General features: G+C 48.3%; 1 protein-coding gene across 2 annotated transcripts in view; it reads right to left on the bottom strand.

Moving 5' to 3' along the window:
• Positions 1-18,163, bottom strand: part of SLC9A5 (solute carrier family 9 member A5) — a 178,793-nt gene extending 160,630 nt beyond the window's left edge. Inside the window, exons 1-2 of one of the 2 annotated variants that reach the window (XM_063438806.1) lie at positions 18,049-18,163; positions 6,761-6,883 (exon numbers count right to left, since the gene is read on the bottom strand). The gene's annotated coding sequence lies outside the window, so the exon portion shown is untranslated. Of the gene's footprint in view, positions 1-6,760; positions 6,890-18,048 lie in introns of those variants that run through there. The other variant, XM_063438807.1, reaches the window with a different exon arrangement.
• Positions 18,164-21,024: the final 2,861 nt, after the last annotated feature.

Raw genomic sequence — 21,024 nt, 5'->3', positions numbered from 1 at the left:
ATACAGGAAAGGGTGATTAGCGCCCCGCTGAAACCAGCATAACATACAGGAAAGGGTGATTAGCGCCCCGCTGAAACCAGCATAACATACAGGAAAGGGTGATTAGCGCCCCGCTGAAACCAGCATAACATACAGGAAAGGGTGATTAGCGCCCCGCTGAAACCAACATAACATACAGGAAAGGGTGATTAACGCCCCGCTGAAACCAGCGTAACATACAGGAAAGGGTGATTAGTACCCCACTGAAACCAGCATAACATACAGGAAAGGGTGATTAGCGCCCCGCTGAAACCAGCATAACATACAGGAAAGGGTGATTAGCGCCCCGCTGAAACCAACATAACATACAGGAAAGGGTGATTAGCGCCCCGCTGAAACCAGCATAACATACAGGAAAGGGTGATTAGCGCCCCGCTGAAACCAGCATAACATACAGGAAAGGGTGATTAGCGCCCCGCTGAAACCAACATAACATACAGGAAAGGGTGATTAGCGCGCAGCTGAAACCAGCGTAACATACAGGAAAGGGTGATTAGCGCCCCGCTGAAACCAGCATAACATACAGGAAAGGGTGATTAGCGCCCCGCTGAAACCAACATAACATACAGGAAAGGGTGATTAGCGCCCCGCTGAAACCAGCATAACATACAGGAAAGGGTGATTAGCGCCCCGCTGAAACCAGCATAACATACAGGAAAGGGTGATTAGCGCCCCGCTGAAACCAACATAACATACAGGAAAGGGTGATTAGCGCCCCGCTGAAACCAGCATAACATACAGGAAAGGGTGATTAGCGCCCCGCTGAAACCAGCATAACATACAGGAAAGGGTGATTATCGCCCCGCTGAAACCAGCGTAACATACAGGAAAGGGTGATTAGTGCCCCGCTGAAACCAACATAACATACAGGAAAGGGTGATTAGCGCCCCGCTGAAACCAACATAACATAAAGGAAAGGGTGATTAGCGCCCAGCTGAAACCAGCATAACATACAGGAAAGGGTGATTAGCACCCCGCTGAAACCAGCATAACATACAGGAAAGGGTGATTAGCGCCCCGCTGAAACCAACATAACATACAGGAAAGGGTGATCAGCGCCCCGCTGAAACCAACATAACATACAGGAAAGGGTGATTAGCGCCCTGCTGAAACCAGCATAACATACAGGAAAGGGTGATTAGCGCCCCGCTGAAACCAACATAACATACAGGAAAGGGTGATTAGCGCCCCACTGAAACCAGCATAACATACGGGAAAGGGTGATTAGCGCCCCGCTGAAACCAACATAACATACAGGAAAGGGTGATTAGCGCCCCGCTGAAACCAGCATAACATACAGGAAAGGGTGATTAGCGCCCAGCTGAAACCAGCGTAACATACAGGAAAGGGTGATTAGCGCCCCGCTGAAACCAGCGTAACATACAGGAAAGGGTGATTAGCGCCCCGCTGAAACCAGCATAACATACAGGAAAGGGTGATTAGCGCCCCGCTGAAACCAACATAACATACAGGAAAGGGTGATTAGCGCCCCGCTGAAACCAGCATAACATACAGGAAAGGGTGATTAGCGCACACTGAAACCAGCATAACATACAGGAAAGGGTGATTAGCGCCCCGCTGAAACCAGCGTAACATACAGGAAAGGGTGATTAGCGCCCCGCTGAAACCAGCATAACATACAGGAAAGTGTGATTAGCGCCCCGCTGAAACCAGCATAACATACAGGAAAGGGTGATTAGCGCCCCGCTGAAACCAGCATAACATACAGGAAAGGGTGATTAGCGCCCCGCTGAAACCAGCGTAACATACAGGAAAGGGTGATTAGCGCCCCGCTGAAACCAGCGTAACATACAGGAAAGGGTGATTAGTGCCCCGCTGAAACCAACATAACATACAGGAAAGGGTGATTAGCGCCCCGCTGAAACCAACATAACATAGAGGAAAGGGTGATTAGCGCCCCGCTGAAACCAGCGTAACATACAGGAAAGGGTGATTAGCGCCCCGCTGAAACCAGCATAACATACAGGAAAGGGTGATTAGCGCCCCGCTGAAACCAACATAACATACAGGAAAGGGTGATTAGCGCCCCGCTGAAACCAGCATAACATACAGGAAAGGGTGATTAGCGCAGAGCTGAAACCAACATAACATACAGGAAAGGGTGATTAGCGCCCCGCTGAAACCAGCGTAACATACAGGAAAGGGTGATTAGCGCCCCGCTGAAACCAGCATAACATACAGGAAAGGGTGATTAGCGCCCCGCTGAAACCAGCATAACATACAGGAAAGGGTGATTAACGCCCCGCTGAAACCAGTGTAACATACAGGAAAGGGTGATTAGTACCCCGCTGAAACCAGCATAACATACAGGAAAGGGTGATTAGCGCCCCGCTGAAACCAGCATAACATACAGGAAAGGGTGATTAGCGCCCCGCTGAAACCAACATAACATACAGGAAAGGGTGATTAGCGCCCCGCTGAAACCAGCATAACATACAGGAAAGGGTGATTAGCGCCCCGCTGAAACCAGCATAACATACAGGAAAGGGTGATTAGCGCCCCGCTGAAACCAGCATAACATACAGGAAAGGGTGATTAGCGCCCCGCTGAAACCAACATAACATACAGGAAAGGGTGATTAACGCCCCGCTGAAACCAGCGTAACATACAGGAAAGGGTGATTAGTACCCCGCTGAAACCAGCATAACATACAGGAAAGGGTGATTAGCGCCCCGCTGAAACCAGCATAACATACAGGAAAGGGTGATTAGCGCCCCGCTGAAACCAACATAACATACAGGAAAGGGTGATTAGCGCCCCGCTGAAACCAGCATAACATACAGGAAAGGGTGATTAGCGCCCCGCTGAAACCAGCATAACATACAGGAAAGGGTGATTAGCGCCCCGCTGAAACCAACATAACATACAGGAAAGGGTGATTAGCGCCCAGCTGAAACCAGCATAACATACAGGAAAGGGTGATTAGCGCCCCGCTGAAACCAGCATAACATACAGGAAAGGGTGATTAGCGCCCCGCTGAAACCAACATAACATACAGGAAAGGGTGATCAGCGCCCCGCTGAAACCAACATAACATACAGGAAAGGGTGATTAGCGCCCTGCTGAAACCAGCATAACATACAGGAAAGGGTGATTAGCGCCCCGCTGAAACCAACATAACATACAGGAAAGGGTGATTAGCGCCCCACTGAAACCAGCATAACATACGGGAAAGGGTGATTAGCGCCCCGCTGAAACCAACATAACATACAGGAAAGGGTGATTAGCGCCCCGCTGAAACCAGCATAACATACAGGAAAGGGTGATTAGCGCCCAGCTGAAACCAGCGTAACATACAGGAAAGGGTGATTAGCGCCCCGCTGAAACCAGCATAACATACAGGAAAGGGTGATTAGCGCCCCGCTGAAACCAGCGTAACATACAGGAAAGGGTGATTAGCGCCCCACTGAAACCAGCATAACATACGGGAAAGGGTGATTAGCGCCCCGCTGAAACCAGCGTAACATACAGGAAAGGGTGATTAGCGCCCCGCTGAAACCAGCATAACATACAGGAAAGGGTGATTAGCGCCCCGCTGAAACCAACATAACATACAGGAAAGGGTGATTAGCGCCCCGCTGAAACCAGCATAACATACAGGAAAGGGTGATTACCGCCCCGCTGAAACCAGCATAACATACAGGAAAGGGTGATTAGCGCCCCGCTGAAACCAGCATAGCATACAGGAAAGGGTGATTAGCGCCCCGCTGAAACCAGCATAACATACAGGAAAGGGTGATTAGCGCCCCGCTGAAACCAACATAACATACAGGAAAGGGTGATTAGCGCCCCGCTGAAACCAGCATAAAATACAGGAAAGGGTGATTAGCGCCCCGCTGAAACCAGCATAACATACAGGAAAGGGTGATTAGCGCCCCGCTGAAACCAACGTAACATACAGAAAAGGGTGATTAGCGCCCCGCTGAAACCAGCGTAACATACAGGAAAGGGTGATTAGCGCCCCGCTGAACCCAGCATAACATACAGGAAAGGGTGATTAGCGCCCTGCTGAAACCAACATAACATACAGGAAAGGGTGATTAGCGCCCCGCTGAAACCAGCATAACATACAGGAAAGGGTGATTAGCGCCCCGCTGAAACCAGCGTAACATACAGAAAAGGGTGATTAGCGCCCTGCTGAAACCAGCGTAACATACAGGAAAGGGTGATTAGCGCCCCGCTGAAACCAGCATAACATACAGGAAAGGGTGATTAGTGCCCCGCTGAAACCAGCATAACATACAGGAAAGGGTGATTAGCGCCCCGCTGAAACCAACATAACATACAGGAAAGGGTGATTAGCGCCCCGCTGAAACCAGCATAACATACAGGAAAGGGTGATTAGCGCCCCGCTGAAACCAACATAACATACAGGAAAGGGTGATAAGCGCCCCGCTGAAACCAGCATAACATACAGGAAAGGCTGATTAGCGCCCTGCTGAAACCAACATAACATACAGGAAAGGGTGATTAGCACCCCGCTGAAACCAACATAACATACAGGAAAGGGTGATTAGCGCCCCGCTGAAACCAGCGTAACATACAGGAAAGGGTGATTAGCGCCCCGCTGAAAAAAGCGTAACAACAGGAAAGGGTGATTAGAGCCCCGCTGAAACCAGCATAACATACAGGAAAGGGTGATTAGCGCCCCGCTGAAACCAACATAACATACAGGAAAGGGTGATTAGCGCCCCGCTGAAACCAGCATAACATACAGGAAAGGGTGATTAGCGCCCCGCTAAAACCAACATAACATACAGGAAAGGGTGATTAGCGCCCCGCTGAAACCAGCATAACATACAGGAAACGGTGATTAGCGCCCCGCTGAAACCAGCATAACATACAGGAAAGGGTGATTAGTGCCCCGCTGAAACCAACATAACATACGGGAAAGGGTGATTAGCGCCCCGCTGAAACCAACATAACATACAGGAAAGGGTGATTAGCGCCCCGCTGAAACCAGCATAACATACAGGAAAGGGTGATTAGCGCCCAGCTGAAACCAGCGTAACATACAGGAAAGGGTGATTAGCGCCCCGCTGAAACCAGCGTAACATACAGGAAAGGGTGATTAGCGCCCCGCTGAAACCAGCATAACATACAGGAAAGGGTGATTAGCGCCCCGCTAAAACCAACATAACATACAGGAAAGGGTGATTAGCGCCCCGCTGAAACCAGCATAACATACAGGAAACGGTGATTAGCGCCCCGCTGAAACCAGCATAACATACAGGAAAGGGTGATTAGTGCCCCGCTGAAACCAACATAACATACAGGAAAGGGTGATTAACGCCCCGCCTAAACCAGCATAACATACAGGAAAGGGTGATTAGCGCCCCGCTGAAACCAGCATAACATACAGGAAAGGGTGATTAGCGCCCCGCTGAAACCAACATAACATACAGGAAAGGGTGATTAGCGCCCCTCTGAAACCAGCATAACATACAGGAAAGGGTGATTAGCGCCCCGCTGAAACCAGCATAACATACAGGAAAGGGTGATTAGCGCCCCGCTGAAACCAACATAACATACAGGAAAGGGTGATTAACGCCCCGCTGAAACCAGCATAACATACAGGAAAGGGTGATTAGCGCCCCAATGAAACCAACATAACATACAGGAAAGGGTGATTAGCGCCCCGCTGAAACCAGCATAACATACAGGAAAGGGTGATTAGCGCCCCGCTGAAACCAACATAACATACAGGAAAGGGTGATTAGCGCCCGCTGAAACCAGCATAACATACAGGAAAGGGTGATTAGCGCCCCGCTGAAACCAGCGTAACATACAGGAAAGGGTGATTAGCGCCCCGCTGAAACCAGCATAACATACAGGAAAGGGTGATTAGCGCCCCGCTGAAACCAACATAACATACAGGAAAGGGTGATTAGCGCCCCGCTGAAACCAGCATAACATACAGGAAAGGGTGATTAGCGCCCAGCTGAAACCAGCATAACATACAGGAAAGGGTGATTAGCGCCCCGCTGAAACCAGCATAACATACAGGAAAGGGTGATTAGCGCCCCGCTGAAACCAGCTTGAATGGAGTGCGGTATAATTACGTGGCAGATAAAAATGCAATATATACCTGAAAGGCACATTGATTGCTTGGGACATTAACAGAATGAAAACATGATATGTAAATTAACCATTTAAGGACCGCATGATGGTGTATGGCATGCTGTTATGCAGTGCAGGGCTTTAAATCCCTGTTGATGACATACACCGTCATACATTAAAAGTAGCAGCAGGGTTAGATACCTGATGGTAACAAGGAGTCTCAGGAGTTCACCGTGAAATCTGCACATGACCCTTTCAATTCATTTAAATACAACGCAATTTTGAGTGTGCCCCCAGCATCAGGAAGACACTACAGGGTCTGAAAAAACCCTGGTGATATCTCCTTGCTTGTCCCTCTGCCCAGTGATTGGTGATGGGAATTGATAACTGGTAAAAAAAAAAGAGGAAAGACTTCAGCGCTTAGAGAAACTAGTACAATTCACAGAGGCAGCCTAACACCCAAGTCTGGTGTTTTTCTTCTCCGGTAGTCTCATAGTCAGATATAACAAGGGGGTTGGTGTGACACCTTGATTTACCTTGGGAGATATATCTCACGATAAAAGCAGAACAAACAGGAACTGATAATGTTGTTTATCTTAATGTTCTTGGAGGAAGTTAAATAAGTCAAATGTACACTTACACTTTTCTGGAGCTTCAGCTCAGCTCCAAATTGAGCGCGTGGGCAGAATGATCCTCGTCTAAGGATATGAAGTAGTTATGGTACAGCAGACCAGCCTGATAATGGGAGATATTATTGTTGGACCTATAGGGCAAAACAGATAAAATAATATTGTGTAGTATTTTGCACACAATATCTTGAAAGTAGATTGGCATACAATTATACACTCACATGTTAAGGAGCCTCCTAAATTGGCTTCTGTGGTAACGCATACAGTGGTATGATCCCCACTCTAGGATAAATGTGAAGTGAAATAGGAAAAGATAAAACACAAAAATAGTGCACACCACAACTGTAAATACAATTACAAATCTACTTACATGAGAGAGCAAATAACGATTTGCTCATTCCTGAGGGCGTAGGTGGTATTTATCACCACCAAGGATATATAGAGCAGGAGTCAAGCAGCAGCAAGGTGTATAGGTCCAATAAAAAAGTACTTGACTAAAAAAAAACAGAACAACAATAAAATAACAATATTTGAAGCACTTAATGTGTCACCAATTTCTGGCTTTATCAAATGTGTAATTACAGAGAAAAAGGGACCTGAGCGGCTTGTGCAGGTAGAAAATGTGAAAATAATGATCATATGACGTCACAGTCACATGACCGTAAGTTAACATAAAATATAAAATGAAGTATGATGTTACGACACTCACCGCCTGGAGAGTGAAGCCGCCGTTTAGTCGATATTCCCCTTTCTCCAGAAATGCAATTCCAGCATAGCCGATCATAAAACTCCCGACCGGAGCATACGAACACGGTAACTCCCGATCAGCAATCCATCCGAAATCCTTCCACAGCTATAAATACACGAAAACGCTGTCCCAATAGTCAATCCCTCCACAAACGAGACAAAGCTCCGTTTTGAAGGTCAAGCAGAATGTGTTTAATGGGGGCTACCTGCCCAGTATTTATGCAGGTCTCCACCAGGTAGACACTCCCCTAGGGGACCTGGTGGAAGACTGTAAAATATATTAGACAGTAGCCAATCGCAGTGGCTATAACACAAGCCCTCCCCATTTTACCCATAATACATCTCTTCCTATCCTGGAGATAATTAGGGAGAAACCTAATTAACTCCGAGGATAGGAACCATCGCCATTTTAAACACAAACACAAAAAGTGCAATAAAATACATAAAATCCGAAGTACCGAATCCATAGTGTTCGTGTCACATATCCCCAGATAGCCTGAATCTGAGGGCATATTCCTACCGAATAGCGCTCAGATCCGAAGTACACAGTCCAATCGCCATGGAGTCAAAGTCTCTCATAAGTCCTTCGGTACACGAATGACTCCATGGGACGGCTATCTGGGTAAGTTCCTACGGATGAAGGAAACCCCCGAACGGAACAGGGTTCGTATGCCTCCCAGGGAATAGGAGGGGAGACGGCCGTCTCCAGCGGTGTTCGGTAGATAAAGAGTCCGTTTTTAGATCCATGGGTTTCGCACCGAACACCGCTGATTCGCCTCGTGTCCAAAATGGCCGCCGCCTCGTGGTCGGCATACGAACGACGACCACCCGTACGATGGAATGGAGAGGTGTTTGCGGCTAACCACAGCGTTCTAATTTGTGGTCAAGGTGTTAATGAGCCGCACACTCCTCTCCTGGGTGGCCGATGTTCGGTAGTTTTACTCGGTACTTTAGAAAACGAAAAAACAACAGCGTACGGACAGGAAATCCACGAATCCAAGGAGAACAGATGAACCCGCAATACAGGCCTATGCAGCAGGGTTCGTCACACGGCTCCCCCCTTGTGGAACACTCCGGCAGACCCGGCTTGGCCCTTTAGCGGGTCAACGTGGGGATGACCGGACTAGGAAGTAGCAAGGACGTCGGTTTGCCGGGATAATCCATCTGCATTCCCATTCTGCTTACCGGGTCGATAGCTGATGGTGAAGTTATATGGTTGTAATGCTAAACTCCACCGCAGCAGTCTACCATTGTCTCCCGAGACCCGGTTAAGCCAAACAAGGGGATTGTGGTCCGTGATAAGGGAAAATTCCTGTCCATACAAATAGGGACTCAATTTCTTCAATGCCCAGACCAGGGCCAAACATTCTTTCTCCACTGCCGCATAACTCACTTCCCGGGGTAACAGCTTTCGACTGAGATATGCGACAGGGTGTTCTCCTCCATCCTCCCCGACCTGGCTTAGCACAGCCCCCAGTCCATACATGGAAGCATCTGTATGGACGAGAAAACGTTTGTTAGGAAGGGGGGCAGCCAGGACAGGGGCATTCACGAGGGCCTGCTTAAGTGCTTGAAACGCAGCTTCACAAGCTGGAGACCACAGGACCTGCTTAGGGAGGTTCTTCTTAGTCAGGTCTGTCAGGGGTTTAGCTATCGAGCTATAGTCGGGGACAAAGCGTCTGTAATACCCTGCAGTCCCTAGGAAGGCCAATACCTGGGTCTTAGTGATAGGTGTGGGCCAGTTCGCTACTGCCTCTATCTTGGCCGGCTCTGGTCTCTGGCTCCCACACCCCACCCTGTGACCCAAGTATTGTACCTCAGCCATATCTAGATGACACTTTTCTGGCTTCAACGTCAGGCCAGCGGCCCGAATTTTATCCAGTACTACCCCTACGTGTACTAGGTGTTCCTCCCAGGACTCACTGTAGATCGCAATATCATCCAGGTATGCGCAAGCAAATTCCTGGAAGCCATCAAGGAGCCTATCCACCATCCGTTGGAAGGTAGCTGGGGCGTTCTTCATCCCAAATGGCATAACCTTAAATTGGTATAAGCCAAAGGGGGTGACGAAGGCCGACTTGGGGATGGCGTCCTTGGCCAGGGGAATCTGGCAGTAGCCCTTACACAGGTCTATGGTGGTCAGGTAGCGTCCCCTGGCAATGCGGTCTAATAATTCGTCTACCCGTGGCATCGGGTAGGCGTCAGTGGTGGTCCGCTCGTTGAGCCTCCTGTAGTCCACACAGAACCGGGTGGTCCCATCTTTCTTAGGCACCAGGACTACAGGGGAGGCCCAAGGGCTATCGGAGTGCTCGATGACCCCAAGCTGGGTCATCTCCTCTATCTCCTTCCGCATTCCTTCTCGGACTGCTTCAGGGATACGGTAAGGGGGCTGTCGTAAGGGGTTCTGTCCAGGGGTCTCTACCTTATGTACAGCTAGGGTAGTGTAGCCGGGTTCTTGGGAGAACGTCGCCTGCTTCTCCCACAGAAGCTGTTTCGCCTGTTCCTTCTCCGCGGGGCTTAACCTGTCCCCTAGCTGCACGAGCTCAGTCAAATCCGTCTGGGCACCTCTGGCTAATAGGTCGGGTAAGGGCAAGCTTTCGGTGTCGTCTGCAGCGGGGGCACACACTGCGGCTACATCCTCAGGTCGTTCCTGATACTCCTTTAGCATGTTCACATGAAAGGATCGCTGGATCCTGTCATCTGAACAGCTGGCTATAAGGTACGTAGTATCGCACACCTGGGCTAATACTTTATACGGGCCCTGCCAAGATGCCTGCATCTTGTTCGCTTTCACAGGTTTGAGCACTAGTACCTTCTGCCCAACCTGGAATACTCGCTGTCGGGCACCCCGATCGTACCATTCCTTCTGTCTCCCCTGGGCCACCTGGAGGTTCTCTCTTACCATCAGAGACAGTTTCTCCATGCGGTCCCGAAGTTCTAGAACATACGGTACTATGGGGGTACCTTCCTGCTCTGTCTCCCCCTCCCAGTGGCCTCTAATGAGATCTAAAGGTCCGCGGACCCTTCTCCCATAAAGCAGCTCAAAGGGGGAGAACCCAGTAGATTCCTGGGGCACCTCTCTGTAGGCAAACAACAGATGAGGCAGGAATCGCTCCCAGTCTCGGCAAGTGTCAGAAAAGGTCCTCAGCATCTGTTTGAGGGTGCCATTAAATCGCTCGCAGAGACCGTTAGTCTGTGGATGGTATGGGGAACTAAGTATCGGTTTAATGCCGCACACCCTCCACAGCTGCTGGGTGAGCACAGCGGTAAATTGGGTTCCCTGGTCAGAGAGAATCTCTTGAGGGAACCCGACCCTGGTAAAAATCCTAACCAGGGCATCAGCAACTGTCTCTGCCTCTATGTTAGACAGCGCTACTGCCTCTGGGTAGCGAGTGGCATAGCCCACCACGGTGAGAATGTATTTCTTACCAGATGGACTAGCCCTGGCCAGTGGACCCACAATATCAACGGCTATGCGGGCAAAGGGCTCCCCAATAATAGGCATCGACATAAGCCTACCTTTTGGGTGGTCCCCCCGCTTCCCTACCCGTTGACAAGTGTCACACGTGCTACAATATATCCGCACAGCCTGGTTAATCCCTGGCCAAAAAAAGTTCTGCATAATCCTATGGCCTGTGCGGCGGGACCCTAGATGTCCGGCTAGCGGGACATCATGCCCTATCCGCAGAATCTCCCGCCGGTATTTCGCGGGCACTACCAGCTGTCGATTCGGCGGAGGGGCAATACTTTTCTGGGACGGCTTAGGGATCCGATATAACCTGTCCCCCACCCACTCATACCGCTCCCCCTCTGCTCCTTCCTCTCCAGTGTCTGCTCTGCCTCTATACCTCTGGAGAGATGGATCTGTCTGGGTTTCCCTCCCGAACTCCTCCGGGGAATCCCAACTAGCTAACGTCTGCCCTGGGGTGTCAGTCGGGGAATCGGGTCTTACCTGGGTCTCAGCAGCAGGTGGGCCGGTTCCAGCAGCACGGGTCTGAGCACGGGTAGTCACGGGATTGGCTTCGCCAGGCCCCATAGTAGCATAGGCAGAAATCAGAGGGGCCAAATCATTTCCCAGCAAAACATCGGCAGGCAAGTCCTTCATAACCCCCACATTCACATGTCCAGCTCCCGCTCCCCAGTCCAAATGAACCCGGGCAACAGGCAGACGGAACACGGCGCCTCCTGCCACCCTTACTGCCACAGTGTTCCCGGTGTGTTGGTGTTCCGAAACCAGGTTCTTTTGAAGTAAGGTCATAGTAGCTCCGGTGTCTCTTAGACCAGTGACCTCTTTCCCGTTCAACTTAACGGTCTGCCTGTGGTGTTGGCGGTTGTCCTGCTGAGCTGCGTGAACTGGGTCTGCTTCGTGTAGGAAACCCCAAAACTCCTCCTGCTCAAGGCAGTGAGCAGAAGGTTGAGGTGGCTGCTGGGCTCCGCCGGCTGGGTTTCTCCAGGATGGTGCTTGGTTGGCGTGGTTTAAAGGGCATTCTGGTCTTTTATGTCCCATCTGCTTGCACCCAAAGCACTGGACCTGGTTGGAGTAACCCCGTTTGTTGAATCGGGCTGACTGCCCATGGTTGGTTGCTGGCGGTACAGCGGGGGTACGTTGTGCTGGGGGGTGATATAGGTTGGTGGTTGGAGGTGCTGCCAGTTTGTATTCCACTCGGGCAGGGACCTTGGCTGCTGTCTGATCGAGCTTACGGGCATCAGTGTATTCGTCAGCCAGACGAGCAGCTTCATGGAAGGTAGCGGGTTTACGGTCCCTGACCCACTCTCGAACTCCTGCAGGTAATTTGTCAAAGCAGTGTTCTAGCAGGAACACTTGCAGCACCTCTTCCCCAGTTACCGCTCGACACCCTGCCATCCAGTGGGTTGCCGTGCGGTGTACCCGGCATGCCCATTCCACATAGGAATCACCAGCCTGCTTATTATTGTCTCGGAATCGCCTCCGGTACGCCTCAGGAGTAACAGCGTACCGGGTCAAAAGGGCATCTTTTACTGTCCGGTAGCTAGTGAGTTCCTCCTCTGGGATGGCCCGAAAAGCTTCACTGGCCCGGCCGGATAATTTCCCAGAGAGGATAGGAACCCATTCTTCTGCGGGCACCTGGTGTAAAGCACACTGTCGTTCAAAGTCCGCCAGGAACCCGTCTATCTCTCCTTCAGTCTCAATAAAGTTTTTAAAAGCAGCAAAGGGTACCTTTTTCTTCCCATTGTTATTATGGGGTACCTCTGCTGCTGCAGCTCCGCTTCTCTGGAGCGCCTGTTGTGCTGCTACTGCGGCTTGTACTTGAACCACAATATCCGCTGCAGGGCTGGGGCCAAAGTGTGCCAGCCTTATCTGAACTGCCCGGTTAAACGCTATTTCCTCGGGTGTTAGATCCAGCAGGCCAGGCACATTAGCTATCTCCCTTCCCTGTGCTGTATCCATCTCCACCAATATAGCAATAATCTCTCTTTTCTTGAGATTGCTCGCTGATCGTCCTCTGCGCTCCAAAATGTCTTTAAGGGTAGCACGCCTTAACTCCTCATATTGCATTTCCAATCCGGGGTGTGTAGCTGGCCTTCAGGGCGGTGGGATTCATCCCGTCGCTTGCCACCAATTGTTACGACACTCACCGCCTGGAGAGTGAAGCCGCCGTTTAGTCGATATTCCCCTTTCTCCAGAAATGCAATTCCAGCATAGCCGATCATAAAACTCCCGACCGGAGCATACGAACACGGTAACTCCCGATCAGCAATCCATCCGAAATCCTTCCACAGCTATAAATACACGAAAACGCTGTCCCAATAGTCAATCCCTCCACAAACGAGACAAAGCTCCGTTTTGAAGGTCAAGCAGAATGTGTTTAATGGGGGCTACCTGCCCAGTATTTATGCAGGTCTCCACCAGGTAGACACTCCCCTAGGGGACCTGGTGGAAGACTGTAAAATATATTAGACAGTAGCCAATCGCAGTGGCTATAACACAAGCCCTCCCCATTTTACCCATAATACATCTCTTCCTATCCTGGGGATAATTAGGGAGAAACCTAATTAACTCCGAGGATAGGAACCATCGCCATTTTAAACACAAACACAAAAAGTGCAATAAAATACATAAAATCCGAAGTACCGAATCCATAGTGTTCGTGTCACATATCCCCAGATAGCCTGAATCTGAGGGCATATTCCTACCGAATAGCGCTCAGATCCGAAGTACACAGTCCAATCGCCATGGAGTCAAAGTCTCTCATAAGTCCTTCGGTACACGAATGACTCCATGGGACGGCTATCTGGGTAAGTTCCTACGGATGAAGGAAACCCCCGAACGGAACAGGGTTCGTATGCCTCCCAGGGAATAGGAGGGGAGACGGCCGTCTCCAGCGGTGTTCGGTAGATAAAGAGTCCGTTTTTAGATCCATGGGTTTCGCACCGAACACCGCTGATTCGCCTCGTGTCCAAAATGGCCGCCGCCTCGTGGTCGGCATACGAACGACGACCACCCGTACGATGGAATGGAGAGGTGTTTGCGGCTAACCACAGCGTTCTAATTTGTGGTCAAGGTGTTAATGAGCCGCACACTCCTCTCCTGGGTGGCCGATGTTCGGTAGTTTTACTCGGTACTTTAGAAAACGAAAAAACAACAGCGTACGGACAGGAAATCCACGAATCCAAGGAGAACAGATGAACCCGCAATACAGGCCTATGCAGCAGGGTTCGTCACATATGATATATAAAATAGTGAGGCATTGCAACATACAAGCGGTTTTAAATGTTAAAAAATAAGGGTTTTGAAGGGTATAGGCAGACTGGGAATGTAAATATTGAGCTCTGACGGTAATCAAACCATGTGATCAGTGTGTCTATTAACAAATAGCCCAGTATGGTAGTGGGGCATCACATGCCCGGCTCATTGAACCCTCTGTACTGTTTGAGCTGGGGAAATAATTAAACATCTTGACCTAGGTTCATAGTAAAAGAATTAAATGTAAAGTGACAAAATGCTCTTAGTTACATAGCCTGGTGATGTACTTTCCAGAAATATATGGGTTTCTTTTGCAGGAGTTTTTGATTCTGAGGTTTTAACCCCTTCAGCCCAGAGGGAGGGGGGAACCCAATAACCCAATAGTGCCTGGAAAACTAGTCAGGTATAGTTAGGTTAGTAATTAAAGGGTTACTCCAACCACTATGACCACTTCTGCTTTTTCTTGTCAAGTTCTAGCCAATGAAACAAAAAAAACATAAAGCATGGCTAAATTAAATATGACACTTTGCTAAATGACTGCACACCACTATGGTCAGGTCGTTTTGAAAGGAGTATAAAAGGAAGGAATGTGGTAACACAGAGGTGGCAAAGAGGCGAGGTGCTGACACTTGTATCTTCTAGCCCTGGAAGAAAAGGGTTTTCCAAAAATGTAAGGCCCATATTTGAACTTTGTCAATCTTGGTTAAACAAACACAGACTTGTGAAATATCTACCCACCAAGAGAAAAATTCTCAGAGGGTACAGAGGGGGTGTGAAATGACTATTAAATATATAGTTCTGGGATATATTGTATAACTTTTTAGATAGCAAAGTAACATTGGAACTTATTCCATTGAATATGCATGTCTCCAAGCATTCTACACATCTCCATATAACAGAACTAACTCATACATCAATCAATACATTGTATAACGTGACAGAATGACATAACATACAGGAAATTGATATGGAAAAGGCTCCACACAGAGCACATATTGGCCACAACATGCCACAACTTGTCTAGAGACAACCTTCCGATTAATCCACAAAAATCAAAATGTCCCATCGATCTTCCACGTGTTTTAGAATATTTGTGCCAGCTACTGCACACCTGCCATTTATCTCTGAAAGACGTTGATCAGTCACGGTGACGCTGTCCAGATATTACTTTACAAATCTCCTATTCTTGTATTCCCCTCTAATAATACCCATGGCATGCGAGCCACTTGTGATGAACTTTCAGTTCTTAAAACGCGTGTAAGTAATATGGCTGAGTACTACGAATGACATGATGACTAAATTGCAGTTTTAATGTGCACTCATATTGCTGATCTAACCCCATGATTTAATGAAGCTTTTTCACACATTTCAATCAAGCGTTTAATGTAAACACTCAGAGTCTGGATATCATTCTACAGACCGACGTTTGTGTCACATAGCAATCTTACACACACTTACACTCAACCAAACCATTCCGAACTAATTTTACAATCAAAACATTATTTGTGGTAACATTTTGTATTATGATACCCGCTCTGTGGGGCAACATATAGGGATTTAATTACTTAAATGAGCCCAAAAAATCCCAACTCAGCTCCAGTTACAGTTGGCCATTTCAGAATAACTTTCCCCATTCAAATTAGCTTCAATGTGAAGATTAGTGAATAAAGCACATGGTATGTCAGATTACTATGGAAGTAACAGGGCAGTAAACCTGCGTGTGCTTTCTGTACTCTGATGTTCTCACACATCATTGAATAAAAATAATTTATATTCAAGGCAGTGGCTGTTATTAAAGGGACACTGTAAGTACCCAGACCACTTCAGCCCATTGCCCTTAAACCTGAGCATTTCATTATTTCAGTTTTAATAAACTGCAATAATAACCTGCTAGGATTAACTCCTCTGGTAGACAGCCACTAGAGGGGCTTCTGGATGCTTCGACGACTGTGGTCGCCTAAACGATGCTGGACGTCCTCACGATAGGCATGAGGACTTCCAGCGTCACCGGAATTCCCATAAGAAAGCACTGAATAATGCTTTCCTATGGGGAGATCCTAATACGAACGATTGGGTGGGGGAGGAGAGTGGGCGGAGCTGAGCCAGCACTGAGGGACATCAACGCTTGACAGAGGGGCAAGCTGTAGTGCCAGGTAAATGAGTTTGTTTTCCTGGCACTATAGTTTCCCTTTAAATATTAATGTTGTTACATAGTTACATAGCTGAAAAGAGACGTCCATCAAGTTCAGCCTTCCTCACATTTGTTTTTTGCTGTTGATCCAAAAGAAGGCAAAAAAAACCAGTTTGAAGCACAATTTTGCAACAAACTAGGAAAAAAATTCCTTCTTGACCCCAGAATGGCAGTCAGATTTATCCTTGGATCAAGCAGTTATTACCCTACATTGAAAGATTATATCCTTGAATATTCTGTTTTTGCAAGTATGCATCTAGTAGCTGTTTGAACATCTGTATGGACTCTGATAAAACCACTTCTACATCCTGATTGTTCTTACAGTAAAAAAAAAACTTTTCTTTATCTTAGACGGAATCTTCTTTCTTCCAGTCTAAACGCATGGCCTCGTGTCCTATGTAAAGTCCGGTTTGTGAATAGATTTCCACACAATGGTTTGTATTGGCCCTGGATATATTGGTATAATATTATCATATCTCCTCTGAGGCAACGTTTTTTCTAAACTAAAGAGGTTTCAATTTGTTAAACTAAACTATACATTTTTGGGATATGACAAGGCAATTTACAGTTTTATAGCTGAGCTGCAATCAGAGTCCGAGACTTTCCAAATGAAGTTATGACCTTAAATTTGAAATGTAATGCTAGATTTCTGACACTTGAGGGTTCAGTGAATAGCTGCTGTGTATACAAGCCTTGTAGAATTGGAAAATCTACGTGTCTTGAGACATACATGTAAGCTCTGATACTATATAACATACAGCAGAACCCATTGTAACAGTAACATACTTTACGGAGATGCCCGCTTCCAGTCTGAACAGAGACGTTTTGATAAGAGAGCCTTTCAGCAGGAAGCATTCCCTGGGAGGGTGAGGTGCCTTTAATTTACCCTGCTAATGACAGGGTAAGCAGAGACCTACATCCTCTGTACACTAAGGGGTTGTCAAGGTGAGGCTGTTATGACAAGGCCCACATTTCCTCGCTAAATGGCAGGGTCACTAGCATTGTGTAACAACACATTGTCATGGGCTATTGTTACACATTGAGCATTTAAATAACACAGATCATTTCTCATTCTTAGATACTTGTATGTGATTGGTCAGGAATTCTTTCAATGCTAACCTGTCAAAACACAGACGGGGCATGCCAGTAACAGATTTAGAACATTTAAGGAGTACCTTTGCTTTTTATGGAAAATACACTTCTGAATAAAGAATTGAAAATCATTATAATAACGTGTGTTTACCCTTTTTTCACATGATGCTTAGATTTAGTATAAATGTAAATTCATGGAGCCATCATAATCAATCCATGCCAGTTCAGTAGTTCTGATGTCACTGGAATGCACCATTTAACAGTTCTTGAGTGATCCATTTTAAGGGTTTTACAGTGGTGTCAATTTCTACATTGACCTTTATTTTTCAGAACCCCAAAAAACATATATTAGTTAAATACACGGGAGAAGAAAACATAGTATTAAAAAGTTTGGCAAACGGCGGTTCCCTAATAAGAAGATTAAGGTTCTGCGTGGTTATGCAGTTACTCCAACCCTTTTTTGTTAGAATAATGTCCTATTGAGCATTATTCTTTAGGTCCCCCTAGAAAGGGCTAAACAACGTTTTAAACTAAGCTTTTCTTACCTTTCTTGCAAAGCTCAGAGCCGCTCGGCACGCCCCTTTTGTGATGTCACAGCAGACGTGTGGAGTTCCAATCAAAGGCTTCTCCTAGAAGTCTGGGAGCACATGCGCACGCTCTGAGCCTGCAAAGGGATGGGGAGAGTGAGTGGTCAGGGAAAGGAGGCGGGAGGGCGGGAGGCAAAATAAATATTATAGGATGAGATAGGGAGGGAGGTGGGAGGAGAGGCATGAGCTTTCCAGCAGTGAAGGTCTGTAACCAGTGTGCAGTGCACGCTGACGGCGTTCTGGGTTTCCTAAGTCACATGTGCCAAGGGATTAACTAGCCCCCGGCACACACATTCAAATACCTTGGGACATGCAGTGTTTTAAGCTGAAAGACTGCACATCCAGATTTCTATCACCATAACCACTTCAGAAAGTAGAAATGGTCACGGTGGTTGGAGTAACCCTTTTAGGTCTAAATACTCAGTCTCACCTATACTTTCAGTTCAGTTAATCAGGCCTGATATTTTGCATTCTCTCTTAAAGGACCACTATAGGCACCCAGACCACTTCTGCTTAATGAAGTGGTCTGGGTGCCAGGTCCCTCTAGGATTAACCCTGCCTGCTGTAAACATAGCAGTTTCAGAGAAACTGCTATATTTACATTAGGGTTAATCCAGCCTCTAGTGGCTGTCTCACTGACAGCCGCTAGAGTCGCTTCCGCGCTTCTCACTGTGATTTTCACAGTGAGAAGACGCCAGCGTCCATAGGAAAGCATTGAGAAAGGAGGAGGAGAGGGGGGCGGGGCCTGACAGCCAAGATGGCTGACTGTGTTTTCTGAGGGCTCCAGCACCGGAGAGCAAAACACACTAATTTTACCGATACCAAGCGACGCAAATGGCTCGAGGTGCTCGGAATGGGACTCAGGAGGATCTGAGGAACACGGGGATGCCTGCCCGGACGCGATACACAACACAACGGCAAGAGCCGGCCATGCGGCCTAACCTGGAACGAAGCCTGATGCATGGGGGAGACGGCTGCTCTCCCTGCAAGGAACAAGCTCACAAGCGTGAAACGACAACAGCCCTGCTGCCCCCTCCTCCCCCTGGGCCGGTAGGGGATATCCCGGTCCTCACGGGGGACAAAGAACCCCGTGAAACAGCCTGAAATTCTGCAGACACGTAGTGCCCCTGGGACTACCGCTACAACGGTACTTGCCTGCCCCAGGGAGAGCACGACGACATCAACAGTCCACAGCACAGCACAAGCCGACTACGCGGCAAGGCTGGATGCACACTTTGAAGCATTTTGGCCTAAACTGGAAAGGCGCTTGCAACCACGCACCGAAGCTCAATATGGCGACCGACCAGCTACACCACCCTGAGGGGGACATAAAATGGCCGCTGCATGATACTCTCAGTGCATGCGAGGCCGACGATACCACGCCACCACGCACAAAGTACCCAAACGACTGCCCGGAGTAAAGAACCTCCTTCTGGGCTGGGAGCCATACAGGATAGATATCCAACCCAACGTCCACACACCCGGAGGGGCTTCGGGAGAGCGGAGCCCCAGAGGGCCCACGGTCCCACCGTGTATGGTACAGGGACCCGAGGACACAGGGACGTGACCCCCGCAGTAGCCCGGGCTGGAGGCTCTGAACAGACACGCCACAACAACCTCTCAATGTACCCACTGGGACAAAATCAGCCACAGAACTGCGACCCGGAAGACGGAACCCGAACGGAGATACCAGCAACCTGGCCCGCAAGTGGGGTGGGCTGAGCGACACTAGATGCACCCACATGCCACGGAGGCAGAGCACGGAGAAAGCCTGTGCAATCACAGACCCGGACTCTTATTTATTTATTTATTTATTAAAAATTCTTAAGAAAACGCAGTCTTATTACCCATAGGGTCTCGATGCGCATACCAGCAATAAAAACAGACAAAACAATATCCAGCAAAACCACAGCATTATAATCACATGCATTTGAACCAAGTTAAAAATTTCATGTCATCCCATACGCCTGAGCAAATAAAACTGTTTTTAAGCTCCGGCGGAATTTCAGTAGATCATTCTCAAGTCTTAATGTCAGAGGCAGGGAGTTCCAAAATTGCGCTCCCTGAACATCACTCGTTCTCCCGCCGCACTTTTTCTTTTTAAAATTTGGAATCTTCAATAAGGCTAAATCAGCCGATCTCAAGGATCGACTGGGAGCATAGCGTGTGAATTTATCCTTCAGATAGTCTGGTCCCATACCATGGATTGCCTTATATACCAAACAACCATTTTTAAACAGAACCCGTTCACGAACGGGCAGCCAGTGCAAGGCTCTTAATGATGGAGTGATATGGTCATTGCGGGCCACACCCGTAAGTAGCCTTGCAGCTGCGTTCTGTATCAACTGTAGCTTGTGTATGATGTTCTGAGGCAGTCCAAGGTACAGAGCATTGCAGTAGTCCAATCGGCTACCGATGATGGCGTTGACCACCGAGATTTGATCGGAGGGGGTAATGAATCTAAAAATAGACCTCAGAAGCTTCAGGTGGTAGTGGCAAGAGCTTACCACCTGATTAATCTGGGGCTTCAGTGTCAACCTGGAGTCGAAAATGACTCCCAGATCTCTGACCTTGGTGGCAGGACTCGGAGATGGAGAAAACGAGTCCGGCCATGAGGGAAAGATACTGCTCACCTCCTGGTTACTGAAGATGATGCATTCAGTTTTGGAGCCATTAAGTTTTAGATAATTGGCTCCCATCCACGACTGGATATCCTGTAGGCAGGAAGAAAGATTGATTTGATCCTCCTTTTTCTTGGCCAGGCGAAAGTACAACTGGGTATCGTCGGCATAGATATGATAGGGAAGCATGTGGCGGCGGATGATATGGGTCAGTGGCCTCATATAGATGTTAAACAGGATTGGAGATAAAGCCGAACCCTGGGGGACTCCACACGTCAGGGAGATGTTAGAGGAGTAAAATGTCCCCAATTTT

This window comes from Pelobates fuscus, chromosome 12, assembly GCF_036172605.1.
Source record: "Pelobates fuscus isolate aPelFus1 chromosome 12, aPelFus1.pri, whole genome shotgun sequence".
Classification (NCBI taxonomy): domain Eukaryota; kingdom Metazoa; phylum Chordata; class Amphibia; order Anura; family Pelobatidae; genus Pelobates; species Pelobates fuscus.
Note: the sequence above shows the minus strand (reverse complement) of the source record. Positions and strands in the feature narration are given on the sequence as shown.